The sequence below is a fragment of the Lissotriton helveticus genome, chromosome 10 (genome assembly GCF_964261635.1).
Source record: "Lissotriton helveticus chromosome 10, aLisHel1.1, whole genome shotgun sequence".
Taxonomy (NCBI): domain Eukaryota; kingdom Metazoa; phylum Chordata; class Amphibia; order Caudata; family Salamandridae; genus Lissotriton; species Lissotriton helveticus.
In genome coordinates this window covers 969,689,278-969,705,949 of record NC_136071.1, presented here as the reverse complement: position 1 = coordinate 969,705,949, position 16,672 = coordinate 969,689,278, and positions in this window count along the sequence as shown.

Genomic DNA, 16,672 nt, shown 5'->3' with positions numbered 1-16,672 from the left:
GTCAGCACTTAAGGGGTTAAAATCGCCTCCTATTAAAACATAGAAATCCCCCGAATAATGATCAAGAAGATCGTCAAGAACCACTAAAACTCCTGACTTCTTCCCTCTAGTTCCTCTAACATAAACATTATACATGTCTACATTCCCAAGGGGACAAATGTTCAATCTTATGGACATGATATCATTGCTTTGGGTTGCAAGTACCTGAATATTGTAACCTAGTTCTTGTCTGACCCAAATTGTCAACCCCCCTGATGGACAGCCCCTTACACCTCTTGTGCCCAGAATATAATAATTTAAATAGCCTTAACAGTGGAGGGAAGCGACCAGCCAGGTTTCTTGGAAAAGGCAGATGTCGTGACATTCAATAAAATCATGCCATTGGGAGATGCAAACTTTAAGCTCATCCCTGCAATATTCCATGACAACATGGTTTCCCTTTGCGAGGAGTGTCCCAGTATCAATGACCCATTCGATCTCCTAGGGGACGTACTTCTAGTCTCCCTCAAGCCATCCTCCAAGCACAGAGATGTCGTCAGTTTTCCTACAGTTTGATCAGGTCCTGTACTTATACTCTCAGGACTAGGGAGATCATAACTTGTAGATACACAAACATTTGGGGATTCTTGATACATATGGGGCACACACTTGAGTCAGTCATTAGTCTCCGATGAGGAGTGTTCCATCTGTCTAGTGTAAGACTGCCTAAGATATTGCCTACCCTGGTTATTCGGTGGGCTTCGTCTAAACTGAATAGATGACAAATCTGGAGAACTAGTTCTGAACTCCAGAGCAAAGAGATTTTCAGCAAGATCTGCCCTTACTAGTGTGAGCTCAATACAATCTGTCTGATGGGTTGGGGAGGTAAGCCTGCAAGCCTTGATGATATCTTCCCTAATCACTGAGCGGCATCCTCTAAAATACCGTATCCAATGGATTGATTTGTTTGTAAGGGAGTCTGCAGTTTTCATGCCTTTGCTAGAGTCATATTTGGGTACATTCTGTGTGAGTGGGGCACATTGGCATTGTTAAAATCTACCAGGTCAATTCGAGGACTGTTCTGGAGTTGATTAATTTGGGAAGAGTAGGTGTATCTACCCTGTGAAGTCTGATCCCTCATAGTTACTGGTCTGCAATGTTTAGTAGGATTTGCTACTCTAAGATGGTGTAAACTCGTAGGTGGAGAGGCTGTTGGCGTTAGATTTTGGTTCAGGGCTATGGTGGGAGCAGTTAAACGACAATTTGAAACAGTACTTTTAGCACCGAGAAGCATTTCACTCCTCTTGGTGGTGGACTGGCGAGGCCGGAATGGAGGTCTGTGTATGGGGTAGCAATGTTCTGTACAGGAAAAACCCCTTTGCAGTAAACGCTTAACTGATTTAGTTAGGTCCTCAGTCATTATTTTATTCATCTCTATTTGAAGCCGAAGCAGATTGACCAGTTGGGTCATGTCATGAGCGTCATTATTCCTTGTAACGGCCCCAGCATAGCTAGCTGGTGGCCCTTGCGGTGGTTGAAGACTTTTTGATCCTTGTCACCATCAGGCACTAACTGCAAGGGAGAAAATCTGTTTGTGCAATTAAAAATAGGATCTCATTGTGGCAGGTTATTACAACGGGAACTATTAGGGGAATTATCTTCCCTTGCTTCATCTTGTTATCCACAGTTGGCACTTTGCACCTCTTGCCACTATTTGCACCTAAAAAAAATTTTAATCAATATCTCAGGTTCTACTAATTGAATTTTTGTTGTATTGGTCATATTTTATTTATTACAATCTACTCAATTTTTCTAACTCTTTTGTGGACTCCTTTTGTGGTGTGTTTTCACTGTATTACTGTTTAAAGTGTTGCACAAATACTTTACACATTGCCTCTGAGTCAAACCTGACAGCTCTGTGCCAAGCTACCCGAAGGTGAGCATAGGTTACTTTAGGGTTGACTTGTGACTTCACCCTGAGAAGGATTGTGGTTGCTGCTTTAAAAGGATTAACTCCCCCCCCACCACCCCAGCCAGTAACCCCACTTCTTACAAGCTGGGGCTGACCTCCATCCAAGCACATTGAACAATATTCGCAAGAGGAGTTATGCTGTCAGATCACTACTTTTAGCTCCTTCAACTTATTACAGACAACCAAAGAATTTTCACTCTAAAATAATCTTTGGGTAGATTCTTGGATGAGGTAATACATGGGAGAGGATGTGCATGCCACTGCTCAGCAGCAGTATCAGGTTTTAAAAATATAAAATAGATGTTTACTGTTTTCTCTGTGTTTGTACAACGTGATGTATTGTTCATTGACCTTGTTAAAGGATTTTCTTCGCAGTTGTTAAACCGAACATACAAAGTAATTGTGTTCGAAGGGAATTTGCTATTGTGTTTCAACCTTGCTATTGTGTTTTGTCCTTACTGGGGGCATTCTCGTGACATTCACTGTTTTTTCAGAGTGTATATGTTCATACTATCTATTCCCTGTGGTTCGCTTTAGTATTGATCACTTAATTGTTGTTTGCAGTAGAACAAACACATTTACAGAAAATTGAAGTCACCTAAATTAACCACGTGCCTGCCCTCTTTGCAGCCAAACTATATAGTCATATGCAGCAGTTAATTTTTGCCTGCATCTTTTAGGCCATTTGTCGCAAGCTAGCACTCACTTGCAGACATATACGTTCGCATCCTTAACCAGTTTCCCACATAGTCATTAACGGGGTTTGTAGTCCTTGCACATCATTCACATATGCTTTCAGTCCTGAAGGATGGCCTATGAATCAAACATCACATCTTCTGAAAATAAGATGCATACAATATACAGTGTAAATGCTTATACACTCTCTAGGGCCACAAATAATATATCTATTGCCAAATACAAGTCTGTAAAAAAACCTTTGCCTTTAAAAGGCGATGAAATACTGCGTCTTGTTTCCTCGCTGTAACATCAGAACCTTAAATGCACCGAGAGAGGATAATATCTCGCATCTATTGATCACCAAAGAGGTAACCAATCTGAATTCAACCAAAAAAGTAAATATTGGATGCTCCTTATCACTGGAAAAATGTCAAGCACAGACACAGACAGGAACAAATTGCTCACTGATTTCCCTTGCTTCTGCTTTACTGTTCAAAGCTTGTTTGGAAAGGTTTCAATATCAGATAAGACACAAATGCCTTTGAAAAAACACATGTGAAAAATAAACTTGCTACTGCAGAAGCTACAGTATAGGAAATGAAAACATACAAGAAAATGCATTCTAATCTCTCACCACACATTCCATTAGTCACCTTCAAGTCTGTGTGATGGGAGGATTGATAGCTCAGCGCCACAGGCAGTCTTCCAGAAAGAGAACAGCAGGAAATGTCTTCTCAGTGAGTAAATTCATAATTTGAAGCCAAGCAAGATAATTGAGATACATAAGTGGCATTCTGAACTTACTTAGAGCGTCTTGAATGTGAGTAGTATTGTGAGTGGACACAAGTTGCAGTAAGTCCTATGTATGTACACAATTAAATGCCGTTCTTCTATGTACCATACATACATTTTTTTTTTTTTTACTCAAATTGATTGTTCTGTACAATGTAATGCAAAGGGGGCACATAGAGAAAGGGAAGCCTTGGCGCTTCTAGTGCACCCTGGACCTGTTAATCTGAAGCAGTCGGATAGCATTAATGGAATTCAACATATTACCCAGCTAACACTACGGCTTCTAAGCATCCCACTGTCTGACGCAACCACATTCTGTGAATGCTTGAGTGTCATTGGTAAAGTGCAGAGGGTAAGCGGGTTATGCGACAAGATCCAGAACAGCAGCGTTGTCTTGATGGATAGCTAGCATACTTTTGCTGAGATGACAAAGCCAAAGTTTCCCACACTCATGCTCAAGCAATCTTTTCTCTTGATGCAACTTGAGTTAGACATTGGGTGTAGGATTAGAGGAACGGGGATTGGTAAATGGGCAAAACAATTGGCATATTTAGCCCTAAACCTTTCTTGTGGGATAACCTTCAGTGTTGAGTTTGGGAGGAAACTGATATCTCACAAGCGTTGACTCCTCTGTCTCCTCCGGTATTCAGACAGAATATCGAGTTGGAAATGTTGGCTTACACAAATATCGAGTTGGAAATATCATGCCACAGAAATATCGACAGCAAGAATATAGCATTTAAGGTAAGAAATATTGTTTAAAAAACATAGAAGATAATAATAGCGCTTGCAAAAATATAGTAGTTTAAAATATCGATTTTTTAATTAACGTTATGTATTTTAGTTTATATTTTAAATGTATGTGATGTATTTTTTTGTATAAGTTTTGTTTATGTTTTTTTAATATATGTGTTACATTTTTAGTAGTTATCAATTTTATTTTAAATACATTTTTTAGTTCCATAGCTGGTTGTGGGTTAATAGGGTGGGAAGTAGTTTAATTGTAATGAATTAATGATTATTTTTTATTTATTAATATTTATTTAATTGAGATTTGATATTGGTAATTGTGGGAGTTAATTTATTTGTAATTAATTATTCATTGGTTGTTAATTAATTAATTTGTTAATTAATTATGGTAATTGTGTAATTTTTTTAGTTGCATGTTGTGGGGTTTATAGGGGTAAAGGGTGGGAAGTAATTATCTTTAATTATAGTAATAATTAGTTGTTCATAATTATTGATTAATTAACTGATATTTAATTAGGGGAATAGATTTTGTATGTGGGTTTTACTTTTATAGGGGTAAAATGTGGAGAGTAAATTACTTTTACCTCCTTTATAATTAGTTGTTACATACTATTAGTTTTTTAATTGGATTACGTTTTAATTGGTAATTAATTATTGTACTGTTTAATTTTAGCTGTGGTTTGTGGGGATTATGGGAGTAAAGTGTGGGAAGTTTATTCATTTTAATGAGTTTTAATTTGATATTTCATTAATAATATTTCTTTAATTGGTAATTAATCATGTTAAATATGTAAGTACATTTTCTTTTTTTATTTGGATGTGGGTTGTAAATTGTGTGGTGTTATAGGGTAGGAAATAAAAAAGTACATTTATGTAATAATTAATATATTTATTTCTAAATAATTTCTAATTAAAAATATTTATTTTGATAATTATTTTTATTTTATTTAATATAATATTTGTAGGTATTTGTCATATGCATTAACCATTATATTTTGTTGTTTTTTAAATTGTAATATTAAATATATTTGTATTTTAATTCTTAACATATTTATATATGTTTTCATTTTTTTTGCTTTTTAAATATTTTTGTTGTTGTCAATAATTTGTTTGTTTTGAATTTTGAACTGAGTAAGAATATTAATTGTTATCCCTCAGCAATTCAACCTACTGTTGCACTGACTGGAGTGGGAATAGTAATTTTTACCCCTCCGCTCTCCAATACTTTCCCTACTTTTGCACTCACTGGATTGGGAATAGTATTTTTTACCCCTCCGCTATCCAACACTTTCCCTACTGTTGCACTCATTGGAGTGGGATTAGTATTTCTACCCCTCCGCTATCTAACACTTTCCCTACTGTTGCACTTACTGGAGGGGGAATAGTACATTTTATCCCTCCGCTATCCAACACTTTCTCTACTGTTGCACTCACTGGAGTGGGAATAGTAATTTTTACCCCTCCGCTATCCAACACTTTCCCTACTGTTGCACTGACTGGAGTGGTAAATTTAAGTTTAAAGTTTTATAAATAGTTTAATGTTTTAATTTATAATATACTGTTTTTTTAAATAGATTTTATGTTATTGGTACGGATTATATATATATATATATATATATATATATATATATATATATATATATATATATATATATATATATTTGTACATTTGTATATAATTTTAAAATGATAAAATAAATAAAAATGTATAGTTTATTAATTGTTTTAATATATCTATATTTTTATTATTAGTGTGTGTTTAACTTTTTTTAAATTGCGTTTATTTGTTATATTTGTTAAAATGTGTATTAAATCTACTTTATTTTCTTTAAATACATTTTATTATTTAATATTTGTAATATTTATTATTTTATTTTATATATAATAAAAAATCGATATTTTGTATAACGATATTTCTCAATATTTTTGTACTTACCTGTTTAAGTATAGGGAGTCGATATTTTTGCATCCTTTATTTTTCATCTATCTTTTTTTACATCTATACTTTTTACATCGATATTCTGTCAGTGAACCGTCCCCTCCATAAGTGATATCTCACCAGCGGTGACTCCTCTGCCTCCTCCATAAGCTTTATCAAGGTGCAGTGTTGATTCCACTGGAAGTCTTGGTGATTCACCTGTCCCATCTTTGAGTGCCATGAAATATCCCCTTGGAAAGGGTGAGAGGAAGTCAAAGTAGGGAACATGAGCAGGAATTCCAAATATGTAAGTGAATGATAGCCATACGGCGGTACAGAGTTAATACTCACACAATACATTACATTACCCTTTATGACAAGGAAAAGGAAAACACTACATCAATGAAACCAAACAATATGAATGAAATAAGCAGAACATTTTATTTTTCAACCTTTGCAAAGGTGAGATATTATAATTGAAAATCGTTATACTTTCATGATACTGTAAAAGTACGGTTGCGTCTGGTGTCCGCCTCCTCAGAAATGATAGCTCTCTGAGAGAAGGATTTACTACTTTGTGACTTCTATGTCATAATCAATCACTGCTCCTGGGCCGGACTGGCCATAGCGGGCCCCAGGCAATCCCATAGCTGCAAAATCGGCCCTGTACCAAAATCGGCCAAAAACCGGCCCGGTAAAGAGCTTGACGGCACCTCTAACACTCCCGAGTGGGGAGGGTTGGGCCGGCCGAGCACTTTGCCAGGGCCGGTTGTGGTTCCCAGTCCGGCCCTGACTGTGTGATACTGTCTGAGGATACTGTCGTGTAGTTCCTATATACCTTGTACCGGATCTGCGCATTTGGATAACATAAACTGTGGGATTGTGGCAGACTGGTTCCATGCACTCCGCATCTGATATGTCTGTATCAGCTAGCTCACAGTGCCACTATAATCTCCTGTTACAGAGGAGGGAATAGATTCTATCAACCTCAGAACATGACAACCCTGATCCCTCAGAATCGTGGAAACAATATGCTACCTTTCGCTCAGTCACTCGTGCTCACTTTGTTTGCCTCAGAGATACACAGAATAAACATACTGGGCGTTTGTCAATAAGAATTTATTGAACAGTTGTTATTCTAGCGTAGAATAGATGAGCTGTAACAACCAATAGATAGTAGCAGAAATATATGATTAGCAGTACTACAAAAGTAAAGGGATGGTACAGTACTACCATTTTGCAGTAATCATGAATATATACAAGTTCATAGAATACATGATAAAAAGTGCGCACTCCTACGATGCCTCCCTAACTAGATGTGCCTAAATATACCTAGCATCTATGTAGGTGGTATGCCAAGAATAGGATCTAGTCAACCCCATTACCTGAGAATGAGAGAATATTTCTAAGCAAGACATGATGTAAATATACCCATAGGTCTCCCCAGGGTCCTACCTTGCTGTGTTCCTGTGTCGGCCTAAAGGATGACATCGGACCTGAACTTTATACAGAGATATTATACAGGAGATGGTAGTCCTGCTGTGCTTCCAAGAAACCTCATGCATAATGTATGAGAGGCGAACTAGGCAAAAACCCGCGTTCTGAATGCAGTGTCGTATCTAGGTAAAAGGTCAGTCCCTAAGAACCGTTATGTATGTAATGTAGGGAAGAATATAGGTGAAAGGTTGCAATGCTACCTGCGCCTTTATAGGTTACCTATATGGAATATAACTCCCACTCCTCTTCCGACTGGATGACATATGTAACTTACTACCGTACTACTAGCCTAACTAGATATAGGTAAGCTTAAAGTTCATAAAATCATTCATTTTGGTAAAGCCTTTAAAACTTCTAAAAAATGTCTAAATGCTTAAAAATGCTAAAAGAATATGATTTACAAGCCATAGCTCTAAAGGTGTCTGTAGTTATAGTCTGAACCACTATAAGCATTAGAAAGCCATGTATGCCCAATAAATTAAAGGAATGTACATTTTGTTTGAGTTCCAAATTTGACCCTGTGTAAAAAAGGGCAAATTTCTTTCAACATACGGCGAGCCAAAATGAGTCAATTGTTTATGTGTCCTGGCTGGTAGACGCAACATTTTCGTTGCTTGCTTCCGCTGTAGACGGCCCCTGTAGCACCTCGCAGAGTACGTCAATTGAGCACGGATGATGTTCCACACTGTCCGCAGCCGGTGCTGGGGCAGTCTGTGCGCTGTCCAGAGCCTGGGTGTCAGTGGAGGAGCCGGTGTCTATACCAACAGGTGCAGTTACTACCTGTGGTGGCTCAAGGAATGCCGCCATCAACAGTGGAATACGCTGGGGACACTGCAGAACATGGGCCGTTATCGGGTCCAGTAGAGAATTCACATCTGGTTGCGCACATGATGGGAGTGTCAAATGAAGGTCTAACACTCATTCTTCTCTGCAAAACAGGCATCAGAGGACAGGTAATATGCAGTCCATCCAGAGTAGCCGAAATGACAAGAACCAAGATGCACTTAGTTCTCTTAGGCAAGGCGTGCATAGATGTTGTATCATGCGGTCATGGTATTTACGTTTCAGGAGTGCTTTTTCTATCTCCTTGGTGACTGGGATGTCCATTGCATAGCAGATAGAAGATAATCGGGATACCTGCTATTAGAATCAGGATTAGCGGAAGTCCTCCAAAGATGCTTCCGAATACGAAGTGTATGAAGATTGGTATAACTCCAAGAACCGTCTCAAAGGTGCCTAGAAGTCCAGAACCTATGGTCTTAAATAGGTGGACTATGCCTGTTGTATCAGACATGTTAAAGATACGATTTACCATTTTTTACGAAATGGAAAGGACAGTTTGTATGGATAAGCACCTGTAACTCTGCCGAAGACCTTGCAATCTGGAGATCAAAAGTCTCTTGAGCAGAGGTGAAAGGCATAGCCTTCTGTAAAAACATGACTTTCATTCTGCTTAGAGTATCAAACCGTATTAAAGAAATATTCAGTGAAGGCCATAACGGCGCCTCCCTAACTGTATGGGTCAGTGGAAACAATACTTGCATACAACAAGTAACCCTGGCGCTCACAGGTACTAGATATGCGATGCCCGGGAGCATTCCGCAGCAGGCTTGACTGTTCAGCATCAAGTAACTCACATTTGAAAGTAGCCTGAATGCTGGAGTAAGCACTGCAGCTGAGGCACCCCTCAGATAACAGGACAAGCTCGCTACAGAACCATAACAAGCCCCGTGCAGCATTATATCCTGACATTAGAGTGATCCACTTAACGTGTTCTCACATTTTGTACCGCTTCGAAACACTTTTCGATCCCCACTCCGGCATCAAATTCTATATTGTAATTACCATGATTTCTTAGTGTATTCATTACCCATTTTTTCATATCTGCCTGCCTGCTTTTGTTCAAGGCAATACTGAAACTGGAAAGTAGTGACCGGTAGAGTTATGTGCCCATGGATTAGCCATTCCGTTGACAGTCATTCTGCCACTGTAAATGGTAATCTATCCAGTTTTTCTATACACAGCATTGTATATTTTGCTCCCCTTTGGGCCATTTCTATCTGTTTATCTGTTAGATTGTATTCAGAAAACAGAGACGTATTGTTAATAAAACGCCAAAGCACATAGCCTGCACGCAAAGATTGCAGCATCCAGCTTAACAACATAATAGAACGTAATTGAGATTGCCTGTGTTGTATCTTGTTCCAGTATGTCTATTGCAGAAGATACAATGTTGCCTAAGGTATATATCCTGGAGGTCAATGTTGTTAACCCATTGTCTACCACGCCAGAGAATTTTCTAGATGTATACAGTCTATTTCAGTAATCTCTGTGGCCTCTTGTAGGGATATTTTCCATCTTTCATTGTAGGCAGCATAAATGCCAGCATATATGAAACATTGTTGAAGTGGCTTCCTGGGACCTAGTAAAACATTCCTAAGATCTACATCCTGGGACAGTAAGGATAAGTGTTGTTTCACCTGTGTAAGTGTTGAGGTTTTTAGCCAATCAAGGCACAACTTCCCAACACTGTATGATGTCACTACCCCTGGATGTTATACATAGCATAGATCTGGCCTAATGATAGCAAACCCTTCAGTTTTACCCATGAATCTTGCCTGACAATTATTGGTGTCTGTGGGCCAAATCAACCATTTCTTCCAATCGGGATCTGATCTATTGTATTGGATGACGGTCTCATCTAGTGTAACCTCTTTTTGTGATGTTTGGTTACCCTCGGTCAGTAATGGTGTTGGCAGCCGAGGTGGGATGTATGTCATTACAACGCGGGCTTTACACCGCGCTACCATTACGACGCAGCCTTCACAACGCAAGTCGTTACAACGACTTGCGCTAGAGGTGCTGGATTTAGGAATAGTATGATTTACTATTCCAACTCGCCTTTGTAACAGTAGGGAAGGTGTTGGAATAGTGAACCATACAATTCCTTAGTATATAGCGCCATCCAGCGTAATGGTAGCGGGGTGTAAATCCCGCGTTGTAATGGCTGTCTCCCGCCGAGGTGTGTTCAAGTCTTTCTTCTTGGCTAGTCCAGGGCAAGATATCTGTTGCACTGTCTCAATCAAAAACATGATCTGTTGGGGTATAAGGCATGCTCTAAATAAAGCTTCAGTTTCCTGAACTTGCCATTCTCTAGTACCCCTGACTGATTTTAAGTCTATGGTGTCTTTCCATAAGTCGTAACCTTGTTCAGACAACTGGGCATTAAAGGAAGCAGAGTAAATCTGTTTGGTATTTGTTAACATATTTTTCTGTGCTGATGTTAGTGCAGCCTTATAATAATATGAGGCAGGGTCAGACATATTAAACCCTGAAACATATGGAAACCTATGTGCAAAGGTTTGTGGACTGCCTTTTGGCGGTGTTAGACAATGTTCCCACTGATGGTATTGGAACACATTTCCATGATTAGCAAATTTATGCAAAAGTGATTACCATAATGTTGAAAACAATACATAGTTTTGTAATCTGGTATGCTTTCCAATGTTTCACTATTAGAAAACGCAGCAGATATTTCTAAATCAGACAACATGTTATTTACAGTTTCAAAGTCCCAATCAACGGAAAATGTACTTGAGGTAATGATATTCACTCAACGATATGGTAAATAAGTGTGACATTTTTAAAATTTCTGTAGGGCCAAATATATCTAAATCAACTCTGTCCCAAACAATACCATCCGGTATAGGAACTGCTGTAAAGTTTACTGATGACAGGTCTGTTTGTTCTCGATGAGATGATTGATGTGCTTCTAAAATTAAATTTACCTTTTGGGCTGCAGAGCTTTATTGAAGGTATTTGCCATTAACAAGCAGGCTAAAAACTATTCCTAAACCTACTCAGAAAATAAAGAAAAGTATCCCTGTTATTACCCATAGTTCTGTCCAAGGTGATACAAGGTAAGTATTTTTAAGAAAGTTCAGAAAGTCTTTGACTTGCTGCCTGTGTGATTTTTGGGCTTGTATCGTTCAGCTTCACTTGGATGCAAAGAAAACATATCAAAGTTTATGAAGTATCCAGAAGCAGTTCAATCAATAGTTGGTATTTCATACCAATTTGTAGAAATCGTAGCTTGCTCTTGTTGAGGCATGTTGATGTAAACATCTGTATTTGGTCGAATAGCAATTTGTCTTTCATTTTGATTCTGAATTTGAATTTCAGGTTCAAGGGGAACTAGTTCCATAGTGGTATTGCGTAGTCCTTCATTCGATACAAGGGACTCTTTAAACTGGATGTGTCTTTCCCTTTGAACCTCTTGAATTGTAGTGAGAGGAGGGTGTCTGCTACTTTGGAGTCCACTCGGCCTACTACTCAGTTTTGGCCACATAGTGTGGTTTGATTAGGTCGATTGAGACAAATCTTTTCTCCTTTTTTCCAGCAAGAGGTGGTAGAAGTACAGTTCATGTTCATTTCACTTCTAGGACCTGTACAGGCTTTCTGTCGGATGGCCCAAATTCTTTCTTGTCCGCTATCTTCCCTTTGACCGGGATCCAGACAGGTCTTGCTGTGACTGATTTGTCTTGCCCAGTGCGGTCTGCTTCAGATAGACATTTCTTTGTTATGTCCTGGATTCATTTAGAACCTGTAAAACAGCCAAATGATCATGGATGTTAAATGGTTTTTGATCCGCCACTGAGCCTTCACAATCAAGATCAGGTACCCACATTCCTGTTCCAAATAGGCCCTCATATGGAGTGACCCCCCGAGAGAACTTCTTGGCATATTGTTCAAAGCTCGCTGCACTTCATACAGATGTTTTACCCAGCTCTCACCTGTGCCTAATACTCTAGCTGTTAAAAAGACTGCTTTAAATCTTGTTTTTTCCTCTCAACAACCACATTTCCCTCCGGATGGTATGGAGAGGAGTATTGCAATGCTAAACCCAATCTTTGCATGGCCTCCTTGTTAGCCTGAGAGCTAAACGCAGGGCCCTGGTCAGAATGTAATGTGCCAATTGCATATGTCCCTATGAAGACTCGCAAATCTTTTATAACAGTTCGAGCGCCAGCTGAGCACTGGGGCCCCACCCATACAAATTTCGAGCAGAAATCCACTGCAACCATGATATATCTGTAAGCCTCATCTCTTTTTAAGGGGCCGCAGTGGTCCAAGTGAACAAGCGCTAGTGGTTTGTCAGATAATAACAATGGTGTCTGCGCTGGATGTGTTAAGGTGGACTCTTTCATCTGCTGGCAGATTTTGCATTTCAAGACATAGTCCTTAGTCTGCTTTGTTAATCCAGGCCACCAATAGCGTTGTTTCAATATAGAAACTGTCGCCGTAACTCCTGCATGTGCAGAACCTATCTCCTTGTGTGCTGCTAGAATAACCTGCAATCCATGTTTGGAATTACTCTATCCTCTACTCCAGGTAGCTGAGCAAATGGATTGTTATTGGCATCTAACTTGTAGGATTATTTGAGTGGAAACCTTTTTGGTACCGCTGTTTTTGCGTGAAGCATTAAAAAACAGCTACCATAATCTCATTGTCTATTTTTGTTTTAGAACGAGTGATTGCAGCTACGGAAGCCGTGCATACAGCCCCCTTTGCGGCTTCATCAGCCAATGAATTCCCTTCAACGTGAACGCCATCACGCTGATGACTCAGTGTATGTATCACGTGAGCCCTTGGTAGTTTGGTTTTCAACTCACTACATGTTCCCATAGCATTTTATGCTGAATTGTGCCACCTTTTGCGTCTTTGAACCCGTTTTGAATCCAGTGTTGCAAGTATTCATTATATGACTGTACACAGTAAAACTAATTGCACACAGTTAGTGTGGGAAATTCTCAATCCGTATTTTTCCAGTGCCAGTATCAAGGCTTCTAACTCTGCCAGCTGCGCTGTGCATTCTCCTAGTGGTTGCGTTTTCGTGCAACTTGGATGGAACTTTTCATCCCGCATGCGACCTTTAACGATTGCACAGGCCGCGCCACATTGTTACCTATTTTCTATTGCCGGTTGAGCAGATCCGTCAGTGTAAATTATATATTCATGCTGATCTAGAGGCATTATCTCATTTGGTAGAGGATATTCTTCTTCATTTTGCAGGGATGCTTGTGTCTTTAAATTCGGGTAATACCTATATTCTACATCTGTTGCAGTGAGAGAATTAGCCCATTGTATCCATCTTGGTTGTAAGGCTTTAGCGTAAAGGAACCCTTGCCTTTGTCACAGACTCTAAGACTGGAACCGAAGTCACTACTATTATTCATTTCCTCTGTGCCAGTGCTCTTTACCTTTCTACAGCAGTCTGTACTGCTGTCAGAATCTTTTCTGTAGATGCGAAGTGCATCTCAGCAGTTGTGTACAAATGTGATTTGTATGCAATTGGCACTGTTTCACCTTCATTGTATGTCAGATAAGTGTACCCAGATTGACCCCCAATTATATGGATCACCAGGTTGCGCACGTTTACGAGTGTCTGCAAGTGTTTGGAAGCTATCTTGTCAGCTTGTAATGAACAAAGTATATCTGTGTGTTCTTGTCTCCATTGGCTTACTGAAAAATCAGGTTTTATTAAGTTGTAGAAAGGTTTTACTCTTTCTGTGTAATCCAAAATGTATGTTCTACCAAAATTTAGGAATCGCAGGATTGATTGTAAATTTTGGTATGATTTTGGAGGTTTGAGCAAGACACATGTTTCTAAAATATTGGCTGCCAGGCCCTTCCCTGCACATCAAAGCTCATATCCTAAAAACAGGACACTGAGGTGGGCTATTTTAGATTTTTTTAAGTTACATTTGTAGCCTCTATGCAGTTGGCGTATTTTTTAAAGGAATTATGTGGTGGGTTAAATCCTCATCCCATCCAACATGGTTTTTGTATAATGCTGGAACCTGCTCATATGTGTGTTACAAGTGCCTGGGAATATGATCTGAGAATGCCGGTAGAATTACAGGTTCTCCTTTAGGACAATCCATAATGAATGCTGGCGGCCAATCTCATTCAGCTAACAAAATGTCATAGCCAAATGTAATGTTCTCCCAAAAGAGACCTCTCACTGTTCTACATTTGTCCCCCTTCATCTGGAGCATTATTTCATGTACTTTATGTGGTACACTTACCCTAGTATCAGGTTTTTCTACCGTGATATAATCATTCAAGTCCGCTATCACCAGAAATTTCATCAGGTTCTGGTGAGCTATTATTACTTCTGCTGCACTGGCTAGCATAGTTAGAGCCCATTCCCTGTTCAGTAGTAAAGTCCTCAGAATTCTGGGCATGTCTGATCTTTAGACCTGCAACCTTCTTCTTTTTGAACTGTGGCTTTTGCTTTGGTTTCCCTTCTTTTTTAGAAGTGTAATCTTGAGCGTGCTGCTTGTCTCTGGACTTTGTACGCTCTTCTTGTCTTTCTGACCATCCATCCCTCTCAGAGTTTTTCTCTGAAACCTGAAAGAAATGAGAGGAACATGTATCAGTATCCTGATACCTGTCAGGTTCCCTAATATTATCCCTATTCCTAAGGTTATACCTCTTTTCGTAGGGCTCCTGCGGAGGAGAGCTACCTCTGGATGAGATCTGTGTCCTTTAAATGTTTGTTGTTTTTTATTATCCCACTTCTTTTTAGTTGAAGCAAGTGTCTGACTGCCCATCAGTTGTGGTTTTAAAGCTTTCCCACCCAAACTGTAAATGCCTAATAATGCATATGCAGTTTCAATTATTTTTGGTAGTTTGGGTTCCTGTTCTAAAGGACTGAACTCCCTTAGGCATTGGTGGATAACCACTGAAGCTGCTTCTCCTTTAATATTAGCTAGAATTATGGCTGATATCTGGGCATAGTGACCTAGTAACTTCATCCCTATGTTGAGAGCAGGATCTGCTCCGTTCTTGTTTTGTCTTAATACATCTGGTATCACTGCTAATGATGGAATACCATGAGTCCTGGTATAAAAGCAAGTAAAGACTGTACCCAAAGTGGTACAATCTTCTACTTGTGGTGTTATCTCCAGGGGCAAGCAGATTGTTAGCATTCTGTGTTTTTCATATGGGGTAGTATTAGGCAATACTGCCTCTAGCTGTGTTATTTTCTGAGCTACCCAGAATGTCATTTGTTCACGGTTTTTGGGCATTTTGCCCATCACTGTGTGTAATGTTTGTGGTGTGATTTCAGTTGCTGTACCCTGAGCTTGAGTTCCATTTGTTGCCACTATTGCTGGTTGGACTGTAAGTGCCCTCATGATGAATTGCATCAAGTTTCTGTATAATGTCATCACTTCTTTGTGTTGTGTGAGTAAGTCTCCTACTGGCATTGTTTTAAAGTCCTGATGTGGTGTATACGCCGCTAATATTGGCCATGTTGGTCCTTCTCTTCTGATTGGGCTGAGTCTCACTCTTCTTCTTATGTGGGGTAGGGCGACTTTAAACCAGTATAAGTATTCCTGGTACGTGAGCGGAACAGCAATGTCCTTGAAAGGACAATATTCCTCTGGTGCATCTCCTTCTGTGTAGGAGTGAAATGTTTGTGTTATGGCACTTGATGCTGGGAATGTAACCCACAAATAAAATGCCTCTGTTCTGTATGATTCGTGTGCCTCAATCACGAAAGCTACTATGCCACCCCTAGGTGTTAAACCATGGTCTAATAATTTCAGGGTGACTGTATTTCTGAATTGTTTGGCGATTTGTATTGCGTCTCCATCTTCAACTCCGGCTGAGAGCAGATCTACTATTACATTATCTCTGGTCTCAGTCATTTTTGTAAGGAAGAGGTTTGTCCAAGGGAACTAAGATAAGGTTTTTGTGCACAATTTAGGAACAACGTGTCCTTCAAGCTTGATTATCCAGCAGCTAATAAATAGGATTATTTTGCCTACTCAGCTGTGGCAGAGTTTGTGCCTATCCAATCCAGACGTCTCTGGTAGTTTGTGAGTAGGGGTCTCTGAGAATAGCATGACTGAACTACTCAGATTCTACTGTTAAATATGTACCTAACCAACGTTGGTCCTATGTACCCAATACAGGATCTGCGCGTTTGGATGACATAAACTGTGGGATTGGTGGCAGACTGGTTCCGTGCACCCCTACCGGATATGTTAGCCTATCTGAATTAGCTAGCTCACAGT